The sequence below is a fragment of the Lontra canadensis genome, unplaced genomic scaffold, assembly GCF_010015895.1.
Source record: "Lontra canadensis isolate GAN:19392208 unplaced genomic scaffold, GSC_riverotter_1.0 scaffold194, whole genome shotgun sequence".
Taxonomy (NCBI): Eukaryota; Metazoa; Chordata; class Mammalia; order Carnivora; family Mustelidae; genus Lontra; species Lontra canadensis.
In genome coordinates, this window is record NW_022631188.1 from 1,221,665 (window position 1) to 1,232,733 (window position 11,069).

At 55.1% G+C, this 11,069-nt stretch overlaps 1 long non-coding RNA gene across 1 annotated transcript; it reads right to left on the bottom strand.

Annotated features, from left to right (window-relative positions):
* Positions 1-567: 567 nt before the first annotated feature.
* On the bottom strand, positions 568-2,482 carry LOC116861301. Its single transcript, XR_004381460.1, has 3 exons — positions 2,432-2,482; positions 727-888; positions 568-635 (listed from the first exon to the last, which is right to left on the bottom strand). It is a non-coding gene; the product is annotated as an uncharacterized LOC116861301 (long non-coding RNA).
* Positions 2,483-11,069: the final 8,587 nt, after the last annotated feature.

Below are 11,069 nucleotides of genomic sequence, written 5' to 3' on the forward strand. Positions count from 1 at the left end.
ACCCAGTGTCAGGCAAGCAGTTCCAGAACTCACCCCAGGGCTCCTGACATCCGCCAAGCCCCTTGAAGCCAGCAGCATGCGTCTATCCAGGAGAATTCCCAAAGTCTCTCCTCCTGACTCCACCACCAAGAAAACCGCACAGAAAATACAGCACGTCAAAATATCTAGACGATACACTGAGTCAAATTAGAAAGTCAAGCTTTCCTTTTAAATGATAAATGTCTACTTTGAATAATTTTGAATCTTCCCTTGACCCTAATTGTAACTCTTTTGATGAAAAGACTAATCAATTATGAAACATCAGCTTTGACAAATGACATCATCCATGTCTCTATCCGGCCACAGAAAGCCACCGAACTCTAGATGGTGGCGTTCGACCATCCCCCCGGCCCAAGGGAATAGACGCTGTTGAACAAAGGATCCAGTTATACGTAAGAACACACTAGGAGCAAATCTCATCTTCCTTCTCTGGTACAAGTGACTTCCTAGGAAGCAGGTGTGCAGATGACATTTTGTACGCAGTAAATGAACGAGAAGATGGCATTCCTTGCGATGTCCTACCTGCGGGGACACTAAGGAACTCTCGCACCGAATCCAGAATGCGGACAGCGCTTCAGTTTGACTTCGTGGCCCAACTAGAGAAAAGAGAAAAGCCCAGGAGGTTTTCAGTTGCAAAGAAGTTCTACCTCCAGTCCTGACATGTAAGTGACATCGCACCCGACGTACCTGCTGCTTTCACGGAACGCGGGCGTCCTGTGACAAGCTGCCTGCCTGACTCAGACGCTGTTGTTCAAACCTTCGGGTCTCGTGGAGCCAGAGTGGAGAAGTGTTGTCAGGTGGGGATGAGAAGGCGCCTCTGACCTAAGGCCGGCACACCTGCTTCTGTTTCTGGGAGAATGGAAAACACATACTTGTTTCTTTTCTTTTCTCTTTTCTTTTCATTTTGGAAACACACATTTGTTTCTTAAGTAGTAATTATCAACATTCTAAAGTAGACCAAGGACTTTGTCTTTTTCAGAAAAGTGAAATTATCCTTCCAAAGGAACACCTCAACTCGCCTGTTCCTCATGCAACTTGAGTGGGGTCTGGTTTCCCCCAGCTTCCAGGCCCCCACCTGGAGGACGCTCGTGCAGGATCCTGACAGCCGTTGCCACCATCCCCGGGGAACACGGGGCACAATGCTGAAGCTGGGGGTTGGCTCTGGAGCTTGTTAGCGCCACACCTGTGCTGGGGGTGGGCCGGCATCTGGAGGACCCTCGTACACAACCCTGACAGCCCATTCCCATCAACCCCCCGGACAGAGTGCAAAATGCTGTAGCTGGGGAACTTGCTCTGGCACTTGTTAGCGCCACACCTGTGGGGGGTGGGGAACAGGGGACACCCTGCTGAACTCGGGGTGCTGCTCAAGATCCATTACCTGCACTGTGCCAAGGAACGGGGCACCCCCTGAGGCTGGGGACCGTGTGCTGTCTTTACATGCACTCTTCCTGGAGAACAAGGAAAACCCTGAAATGTCCGCAACCCATCCCACAAAAGCTTGGATGAGTGAGGACCCTGGAGTTTAGGGGTCTGGGGGAGAGAGGTAGTTGGTGGACATCAGGCAGAAGAGACTTTCAAGGGAAAAAGAAAACCCATCTGAGTCCCCACAGTGAACTCATGTCATGTGCCCTTCGAGGACCCTCTGCCCAGGATCCCCACCCCAGCACACAGCCCACACTTACCGAGCCAGGGCCCCCACCCAGGAACTCTTCCAGCGCCCCTTTTCTGCCACCTCTCTGCATCGTAAGGCACCTCTGGGTCTGCCTGCAGAGGACATAGCTCCACCCCCACGTGCTGATCAGTCCGGGAGGGTGGTGCCCTGAGTCCACTGGATGCTGCACCTCCCTGTACCGGGAGACCCACACCACCAGGCTTTTACAGGTACTCCCGGAGGCAGGGCCTCCTCGCTGGAACACCTGGTCTGCGGGGCAGGCATGGGCAGGTCATGGGCAGGGCCCCCTCCTCCAGACATCTGGCCCTTTCTGGGGACCCCCCGGCTGCAGACCACCCTCAGATGCCTACACCTTCCCTTCCTGCACCAGCCCTGCCTGCAGAGCTGTTCCTGGCTCCTGGCAAGATCAGCTGCTCTCAGACCTTCCCAGTCTCGGGCTTTAGGAAATGCAGTGGTTGGGGGCCTGGGTGGCTCAGTCATTAAGCCTCTGCCTTCAGCTCAGGTCATGATCCCAGGGTGCCCAGATTAAGCCCCACATCTGGCTCCCTGCTCAGCGGGAAGCCTCCTCCCTCTCACACTCCCCCTGCTTGTGTTCCCTCTCTCACTGTGTCTGTCAAATAATAAATAAAATCTTTTAAAAAAGGAAAAGCAATGGTTTCCCACATTTCCAAGGCAGTTTTAAGACCCAATAAGTAATGCTTTAAGCGGGATGAGCTTCACCTCCTGGTGTCACCCATGGAGTGGAGAGTGCTTGTCAGACCTTCCGAACATCCCTCTAGGATGAACCCATTTGTGCTGGAAAATACAGACATGCTGGGTTCTGCAGAGAAGCTCCAAGATGAACGAGAACAGCCGCCCTTCTGTGGAACCAGGAACACTGGTTTTTCACTTAAAAAGAAAACATATTGTTATCGTCGACACTAAAGGGACAAACTCTCTTAAACATTTTAGAGAGAAAGGAAGAGACCAAGTCAGGTCAGCTGCCTGGGAGACACAATATTCACAAGGAAGGGAGTGCTCCGGGGGAGGAACATTCGGGGCAGGTTTCTCTATTCCTTCTGTTTTGTTTTACATACAGACTTACACATCATCATGAGAAAGCACATTCCAGAAAGTTACAGACTTTTTCTTATGTTTTCAGTATGTACAGGACCGTATGACTTTAATCTTATGGGAGCGGGAGGGGTTCTTTCATTTTTTTTCTTCTCTTTATGTTTGCAATGGCATTTTTGGATTATCTTTTTCTCCTGGAAGCAGATATACAACATGGGCTTGGGGCAGAAATAGGCCCATGCTCTGAGGTTTTGCCCAGTCATTTTGAGTTTGGTAAAAGGTTAAAGGATAGCTTCCCTAGGAGCCCAGGATCCGGGCCCATGGATGGTAAAAGACAGAAATTTCCACTATCATTCTAATTACAACTAAAGAGAGGAACTTGAGACAAAAGCACCTTTAACAACAGTACCAAGAAATCAAAATGATGCCTACAGAAGTGTACCTGTTCCATGGTCAACACAGGTAACAGAGGTGTTCACAGAAGCTGTGCTCCTCCCTTTATCCTGCCCAAATCCCTGAAGCACACAGATAATTTCAAGTCAGATTTTTAGAACTTCCCAACATCTTAGAGATGTCTGGCACAATTTCCTTGGACTACAGAATAAAAGAGAGTAGCTCATTGTCACAACACTAATTTAAACATGAAGTCCCCCTAAAGCTTGGATACACTGTCTTAGTTCTTTCTCTGCAGATTTTAACTAACATAACTCATAGTCATACCATATAAACACTAAGATGGTTGCAAAATAAGTCATTGTGGGTAAGGGAATAGTTTACAAGCACTGTCCTACTGTGTAGAAGAGGCTGAGCGGAATGTTTTTAAATATTATTTCAGACTGGTGTTACAGCACACTCTGAAAAATACCAGAGGCTGAATCAATTTTAAAAAGATAGTTCTTTCAGTAACTTTAATATCAGAAAAAAATATTATAATGTCTCTATTCCTAGGCATCTTCGAGTATCTTACTCAAAGGTCCTCCAGACTTCAGGATGATGATGGGCAGAGGCAAACAGGCCAGCAGAATTCATTCCAGTTGGCCGCACAACAAGAAAATCCTGAGACCTGACATGTTTCCTGATCCAGAAGACCAGAGATAAGAGGGAAATACTACCACGTATGGAATAACAAGGGATTTGGAGTCAGTTTGGGGATCCCACTTAGGTTTCTGATCCTAAAATCCTCTTGTGACTCAGCCCCAGAGTCGGGAGCCATGAAGGGCCAGCCCTGCTCCTGGCCCAGGCTCATGACCTGAAATGATCCTTGCTTTGAGAGGACAGGTCTCCTTCAGGAACCAGGGAGGGGAAAAGCCCTTCTCCCCTCCCCAGCTCCAGGACTCCCAGGACCCTGCAAGAGCTCTTCATTTGAGGAGGTGTCATGGAGAGCGTGTGTGTCCCGTCGGCCCAGCAAGTGAAAGAACCAAAGCCCAATGCTCAGGCTCTAACAGAAGCAGAATTTCAATGTCCTGTTTGGGGGCAGCCACCTCCCCTCTTACGTGGCCTTGGGGGACACCAGGGAAAGTCTTCCTTGCTCTTGTGCCCTCAGACGGAGCAGCTGGCCCCATGTCCAGGGTCCCCACCCTGTCCCACTGCTGAGGAAGAACCACACAGAGGGAGCTGGTATCAGGAGTGTGGTCTCCCAGGGGCCTGGCAGCTGCGTGGAAAGGCTGAATGGCTTTGGGAGGAGGAGTGCTCGCTGGTAACACTGTGCACCATCCCCCACTGCACTCTGCAAGACAGGCTCTGTGCCCATCATAGGTCAGTCACCAGCATCCCATATGTTCCTGCCACAGGAGTGATCACTAAGGATCACAGCATTGCACAAAGGCGGAGAGTGAGGCCCAGAGAGGGAAGGCAAACGGCGCAAGTCACAGGGCTGCTCAGCAGAGGGGCTGGAAGGCCAGCCCTCCCGAGTCCCCACTAGCCCAGCCAGGGATTCCCTGAGCCCAGAGCGAGCCCTCCCCTGCCTGCCCAGACACACACTGGACCCTGAGCTGGATGATGGGCTGTTCTTCTTGGCCCTGGGGGTGTTACTGGCTGACTAGGAAGGGGAGTACAGCTGGTGGGACAGGCTGTAGTTACAGGACACAGTGACAGTTGGAGCTAGCAGGAGTCACACTCTGGTCTCCCTCCTGGAGCCTGCCTCGGAGCTGGAGTCTGGGTGCCCTAGGGGCCGGCACACAACAGGGCCTGCGCTGACCAGGGAGCCACGGCCCCCACGGAGAGTCCATTCGGCCCTCTCCCAGCTCCTGTGGCAAATCACCTCTCCCCACTGTGTGGCTCCAGGCCCCGGAACCAGACCCCATAGCGCTGGCTCGGCTCCAGCTCATAATGAGTTTGCAGCCCCCGGAGCAGCTGGATTTCCTGGGGCTGGAGAGAGGACTGGCTGCAGACAAGGACTGGGCTGGGGGAAATGCGGGGCCTCGTGGAGGGTGAAGGATGGGGCAGGGGCTGAGTCCTGGGGCCACTGCTAACGTCTAAAAAGGGCTGAAATCCCTGAATGCCCACAGGGTCCCTCATTACAGTAACAAAATCCCTCACACTCGGGCATTCTCCCTGGCCTCCTTCCTACATCTCTGACTCCAGCCAGGGCTGAAGCCAGGGACAGGCTGGACCTCTGTCCCAGGGTCCTACCAGGAAGGTGAGGAAGAAGGAGGAGAAGAGAAGGGCAGTGGGGTGGACTGCTCTTCCCCCTGCCCTGAGTCGGCCTCCACTGCTGTTTCCAGGTCCTCTGGCCCAGCCCTGCACTTAGCTGGACCCTGGGAGGCAGTCTGCATTCCCGGCCAGCTGTGTGGGGGTATTCAGTGACCTTTGTGTCCCCAGATGTCCAACCCGCCTGGCCTTGCACCCTGAGGCTTGCTGCCCAGGGTGGGCATGGTTCCGGGGCTAAGTGGACTTTGGGGCCACAGAGCCCTTGGCGGTGGTGAGGAACATGGGGGACCGGTCAGGTGCGGAGCCATGGGTCTCGTGCACACATGCCGCAGGACGGGGTCACGGTATAGGTGTTGTGTGCAGGTCCCCTGTGCACACCGGGCCCTCTCAGGAGGGAGGCCTGTGTGCCTGGTGCACCTGTCCTCCACCTACCTCTGGAAGAGTGGCCAAGTTCAAGCATTTCCATGTCCAACCCTCAGGGACAGTTGGGAACCTAGGGTCAAGAGAGGCAGGGACTCACCAGGACAAATGGAGGGTACGGAGTCCAAGAAGCAGGGCTGCTCTCCAGTCCCAGGCCAGCCCCAACCCTCCCGTGAGGTTCACTTTGGGTGTGAGACCTCTCAGATCCTCGGGGATAGCTACCCACCCCATCCCATGCGGGGACATGACCTTGGGCATCCCCAGACAGGTAGAGGCATGTGCACCTGTGCACACACACATCACTCTGACTTCCCAGCTTGGGGTCAGAAGGGGCAGACACCCTGGGAGCGAGGTGGGTGACAAGGGGGAAAGAAGAAAGAGGTCGGAGACCGCTGGGCCATGGGGTCAGGGGCATCAGGACCCCTGGCAAGAACCCAGATCCATAGCATGGGGAGGGGAGACAGGCCAGGCTGATGGCCGGGGGTTCCCCAAGGGGCCCAGGGGGGTTGCCAGGGCACTGGGAGAGGACAGGGTCTGGGGCCTGGTGTCCATCACCATCCTGGGCTACTGGAAGTAGGAAGAGATACCCCCCAAGTGCAGACAAGGCTACAGTACAAAAGGCCTCAGCTACTCTTCTGTCAATTGTGCCGTAGAGATGGGGTGTCCCTAGGGTCCCACAGGCTTGTAGCAAAGTCTGTTGGCCTTGGATCTTTATCCCTGACCCACTGTGCTCCCAGTCCTGGGTAAATGCTTTGTCCTCCCTCGAGGTCCTTCTGACCAGAGGACAGCCTGGGGGATTGGGGGCCTAAAGACCTGGGTTTGCAGAATGTGGCAGAGCACTGGGCCACACTGGTCTGGGGACCAAGGTCAGGACCCTCCGTGTTGCAGCCTCAGGGTCCCCATTGGGAAAAGGTTCCAGAGTCAGTGCTCTGGTCAGAGTGAGGAGACCTTAGGAGGGAACAAAGCACGAGGACAGGAGAGGGAAATGGGGAGAAGGTAGGACTCCGAGGTTTCTCACATCGCCCCCAGAGACCACAGATCCTGCTCCTGGGAGAGACACAGAGACACACAGAGAAGACAGAGACAGAGAATGAACACAGACAGGGAACCAGGAGAGGTTACAGACTTTGTTCCATCAGGCTGAAAACAACATCCCATCATTATGCTCCATTCTATTCCTTAGAGCACAGTCACACAGGCCACCCATGCTGGAGGGGAGAGAATTCCACAGAGATGTGTGACAGGATTCAGGAATGCCAGGAACTACTGTGGGGATTTCCAAGCACAGAGGCGCAGACGAGGCCCTGGGACCTGGGCCCAAAACTAATGGGAGCCCCTGGAAGTCTGGGTCACAAGAGGACAAGGTCGGAATCAGTTCGCTGCAACCTTCCCATGGGGGCTGGGAGACGGGCAGGAGGAGAGTGGCTTTGCCTGGATCCCAGAGCAGACCCAGGCCCCTCTGAGCTGTTTCTATGCCCTGCCCAGGCCCCCACTCATTCTTGCATTGCCACGTGCATGTCCCAGCCTCCTGTGATACCAGGAACGTATATAAATGTCCTAACCTTGATGGCGTCCCTCGAAGTAGAAGCCAGAAGACCCCACTGTGCAGATGGGGAGCCTGGGGAGGCCCTGAGAGGCACAGAGTCTGTCCAGGGTCACAATCCTGGGCATGAACAGGAGCCCAGTCTAAACCCAGCTCTGTGTTCTTACAGCGGGGACACCGTCCATACCCTGGCCTCACGGGTTCTGTAGGTAGATTGTGTGGGTGTCACTGTATAGACAGGGCATGGGGTAGAGGGTGAGCATTGAGCAGCAGGGGCAGGGGAGCCCTCAGGGGGCTCTGGTGTGAGGAGAAAGTCAGGTAAGGCGTCCCCAGGAAGTGGTGACCTCACTTTGCTGACAAGAGAGCCCAACAGAATTTGGAACCTGGGTAACCAGGCACCCACATTCCAGAGACAGCCCCTGCCCAGCTCATTTCCTTGGAGATTCTCAAAAGAAGGACATGTTTGCGTGTTGCATCCCAAAGTCCGGAGGCTGCAGGCAGAGGAAAGCACGTCCTGCAAACACTTTCCCTCGCTGGGGATGTCATATCAGGGTCCCTGATATCTCTGGTCATTTGGCTGGAAGTATAGAAAGGTGACACCATGAGGCCCAGAGCCAGTCCCCAGCCCCATATGCTCTGATCCGACCTGTGCAGCCCCAGGTCGCCTCTCCATGTGTGTGTGTGTGTGTGTGTGTGTGTGTGTGTGTGTTTGTAAAGAATGCTCACGTGGGGTGCACCCATCCCACTCAAGAGAAGGTTGACAAGGGGTCAGATGCCCGGTAGGCAGGTCATGTTCACACCCCAGGTCAAGGCTGGCTGGGTGGGATGGGGTGTGGGGGACTGTGGGCTTCTCCCCAGGGTTTATCCTGCGTCCTGCAGGTATGGGTCCCTGTCCCAGGTGTGGAGCTGTGCATGCACATGTCTGTGATCTGGGAGCAGCGGGGGGACTGGGTAGGACAGTGAGAATCGCCAGGCAGGGCTGTGATGTGTCCGAGCCAGCTACCGGTCCCTGTCTTTGCAGAACACCAGGGATGATGAAACAGGAAGGAGGCTGGTGGATACCGGCTCTATCTGCCTGACACAGAGAGTGACCGTAGGGGGCTCTCCAGGAGCAGGGACTGGGGACTGCCTGGGAAGTCCTCCGACACTGCCCAGGCCACTGTCCTTGGTGGTACCACACCGGACTGTGGTCCAGGACCTGGAGCCCACGGACGCCAAGCCCAAGGGTGAGAAGGCCAGAGCTGGGTGTATGTGGGTGTCTGGGGATGGGTCGGTGGCGGGCCCACAGGCAGGAGACCCCAGAGGCTGGTGTGCGGCCAGGAGCAAGGACTGGGCTCAGAGCACCCAGTGGGAGGACTGCAGTTGAGATGTCCCGGTGAGGGCTCCTTCTGGGCTGTAGCTTCTCTGGGAGGCCCTGGGCTGAGCTCTGTCTCCGCAAAGGAAGGCAAACATGTTCTTCATTCCAGGATCTCCAACGAAATGAGCTGGGCAGGGGGCTGTCTTTGGAATGTGGGGGCCTGGATACCTGGGTCTAGCTCTGAAGAGCCAGAGCTGGCCCCGACTTCACCCGCAGCTCCAGAGGCAGGATGGTGCCTAGAGAGACTTCAGCAGGAGACCAGGAGCCAGCACGGACCAGGCACCTGCCCACGGAGAGCCTGACACTGTCCCGGAGGAGCTGGTGCCTGCCCCTGCCCCTGCCCCTGCCCCAGCCCCTGCTCTAGTTCCTGCTCCTGTTGCTACCCCTGCCCCAGCCAGAGCCACTCCCCCCTTCCCCTGCCCCAGCCTGTGCTTCTGATCTTGCATCTGTCCCTGCTCCTGTCCCTGCCGCTGCTCCTGCAGGGATCCCAGAGCCACATCCAGAGCCCACAGGCTGCTCCTTGTACAACTGTCCCTTGTTCTATCCCCCAAACCCAATGGCCCGCAGGAATGCTTCGTCCCCTACCTGTATATTCTTTCTCTGATACATATTAACTGTTATTTTATCTCTCCATGTTCTGTGTACTGTTTATTATTTGTTTTCAATAAAATTACTTGTTTTCACTTGAACACATCACGAGCGTTAAGCACATTCCCAACGCTGTGCCACCACACCACAGAACATCGCAGCAGGACATCTCCTTCCCCAAAGGAGACCCTGAACCCAAAGCCCTCCCTGCGCATTTCTCCTCCAGCCCAGCCTCTCGCAACCCCTAAGCTGCTTTCTCTCTGTTCCTTTACCTGTTCTGGATGTTTCTGTATGTGGAATCACACAGTGTGTGCCGTGGTGTCTGCCCACCTATTTTCAAAGGGGACTTGACTTTTTCTGTGTTCATGTGACATAGGATTTCCCTTATTCGATATTGAGACCCGATGGATTAGAGATGAAATGTAATCATAGAGGCCCCTTTAGGAATTATGAGCACAATCTCGGGCACAAGACCCCTGTTCCTGCTGGGACAACACAGCCTGACCCCAGACAGGACACGGCTGGCTCCTCCTGTGACCCACACAGAAACCAGAAAAATGCAGAAAGCTGGAAGACAAACCACAGAGGGCAAACGCATCACTCACAACCCAAGGCCAGAGAAAAGTTTCCCCTGACTCTGCTCCAAACAGGCTCCAAGTCACAGGGTTCCACAGGGACAGAGACCAAACGCATGCAAGTCCAGCGGGGAGGTTAGGCACACGGGGAGTATGTGTCAGAGACCCAGGAGCTCCCGGGGAAGGACTCTGGCAAAGGAATCCCTATGGAGGCAGGACTTGTCACCCTCAGAGCGGCAGGTGTCTGGTCTGGGGACCGGCAGCCCTAGGGAGAATGTGAAGAACCAGAAGTCCAATGCAGGTCCCCTGGAGAGAAGGGTGACGGGCACCCCTGTCTGGGAAAACAGTGTGCAGGCCCCATCCCAGCCCACAGGGGCACCCATCACCTAGCAGTGCTCAGCCTCAGACTCAGCCCCAGAAACTCTAGCGTGGTGTTTCACAGATGCATTGTCAGGAACGTGCAGCACAGCAGTGGTGGAGAGAGCAGGGAATGGAACAACGCTCATGCCCAAGGAGATGGAAGGGACCCACGGTCCCAGTCCTCATGACAGAATGTCCTGTAGCTACTGTCCCAGTGTCGTCGGGGCACAGGATCCAGGAAACCCCTCCTGAGAGCCCCCACCACCACCACCCTGCTCCTGGGAACATTCAGAATTGTTTGAGGAGGTGGAGGGGATCCAGGGGACAGCAGGGCCAGGAAGGAAGGTCAGCACTGGGAGGGCAGATGGATGTGCCCTGAGCCACCATCCAGGGCCCAGGCTGTGATGCCCTCGGACCTCACCCCAAACAATGGCTCCTGATGTACGGACCGGACTTCTGCGCTTTCACTCCCTCCTTCCCTACCTCATTTATTCACTCTCTCATTCAATACCCCCCTCTCCTTCCCCTCCGCCCCTCCCTTCCCTCCCCCACTCCATACCCTCCCTGCCTCCCTCCCATCCCTCCTCCATCCTTCCCCTCCCTTCCTCTTCTCTTTCCTTCCCTCTTTTCTCTCCTTCCCTCCTTACCCTCCCTCCATCCTTTCCTCCCTCATGCCCTCCTTCATTCAGCAGATCTGGGGTGTCCCTGCTCTGTACTGAGGACTGGGGCTTCATCAGTGAGCAGCCCCCAAACCACGGGGTAAGGTCCACTGTGGGAGGTGACAGGAGGCAGTCCTCAGGGCTGTTCCTGAAA